We start from the raw sequence: 1,740 nt of genomic DNA on the forward strand, positions 1-1,740 counted from the left end.
GGGTTTCTCCATGTTGGTCAGGCTGGTCTCGAACTCCTGACCTCAGGTGATCCGCCCACCTTAGCCTCTCACAGTGCTGGGATTACAGGCGTGAGCCACCGTGCCCGGCCAGTGTTAACTATAATATCCTGTTTGTTTCACTGAGTCTTCCTTTAGCATTGTAGAATAGTAGATACCCACTAGGGTCTTTTCTGAGAACTATGTGTTTCGTTGGTAGGTAGGGCAAGGTCACTCATACAGCTGTTTTGACTATGTGACCCTTATCCACCTAGCCATGGCTGATGGGACCTGGGACTTTATGGGAACTGGGCCAATCAGATCTTCTTTCTCGTGAATACAAATTTACCCCCAGTGACACTGAGTTGGAAATGGAGTTGTATTATCAGGCAAGTGTTGGCAGCAGCAGCTGGCCACTCCTGAATTCTGCCTGAGATTTGTGTAACCTGTTTTGGCAAGGCACTTTAAAGGTGGTTAAAAGTGCAGGTAAGAAAGATGTAGTTATAGAGAAACAAGTGATTAAGAACTTGATAGTGTAAATTTAAGGAAATGGATAGATCTGAGAGATACTGATATTGAAGAAGTAGCTAGATTTGGCCAAAAGACAGTGATACGTTGAAGATGATTCTAGTACTCCATGACTGGGGAACATCTTCAATCAGTATTGGAGTGGCTGGTTGCTGGGCAGAGAGGGCTCTCTGGGATTCTTGAGCTTTTTTTTTTTGAGATGGAGTCTTGCTCTGTTTTTTAGGCTGGAGAGCTCTCAGGCTCATTATGCTCTCACCTCTCACCTTAGTGTAGAGAGAGAAAAACATCTGATACAGGTGATCATAGCTCACTGCAGCCTTGAGCTCTCAGGCTCAAGCCGTCCTCTCACCTCAGCCTCCTGAGAAGCTGGGACTACAGGTATGTGCCACCAATCCCAGCTAATTTTTTTTTGTTTTTATTGGTAGAGATGGTGTCTCACCACGTTGTCCAGGTTGTTCTCCAACTCCTAGGCTCAACTGGTCCTCCTATCTTGGCTTCCCAAAGTGCTGGGATTACGGCCAGATTTTCAGTTAGATTGGGGTTTGAAATATGCTGCTGCCATGTGCTAGCTGTGTGACTTCATCCAAATTAATCAACCTTTCTGATATTGTTCCCTCACTTGTAACATGAGGATAGCAACCAGTTTATATCCTTTAATATTAATAGCAACTAATCCCTTTAAAGGAGCTTCTAGTGTCACAATTTTTGGACAGGTATTATATTCATTACAACAAATACCTGAATGGCATCTGAAGGCCAGGACCTAAATGAAAGAATTCCTTCTCCAGTGGCTCTCATGGTGTTGACATGGTGTGGGTGAGATGGGATAAAATCCTAATATTAACAACAGAGACTATTCACAAGCCTTTTCTGTATGTGCTGGGTACTGTTGTTACGAGCTTAACACGCATTGTCTCATTTTATCCTCACACGAATAACCTCATAAGGTGGTCTCAATAGCCTCATTTTATCCAGAACGAAACTGAAGTACAGCGAAGTTAATGTGTCTAGGGTCACACAGTCAATGAGTGGCGGAATCCAGATTGGAAATCCCCCAATTTCAAAGGCACCTGCTCTCAACCACCAAGAGGAAAAGGGAGGAAACTGGCTCAATTAAACGCATTCTGTGATCCAGTACCTGTGTGCGACGCTTTAACTATAAGGCGAGGAAGAAATCCTTAGACTAAAGTTTCCCTTAGCCCCTTTTCCTTCAAG

Source organism: Mandrillus leucophaeus, unplaced genomic scaffold (genome assembly GCF_000951045.1).
Source record: "Mandrillus leucophaeus isolate KB7577 unplaced genomic scaffold, Mleu.le_1.0 Scaffold40, whole genome shotgun sequence".
In the NCBI taxonomy this organism is placed as follows: Eukaryota; Metazoa; Chordata; class Mammalia; order Primates; family Cercopithecidae; genus Mandrillus; species Mandrillus leucophaeus.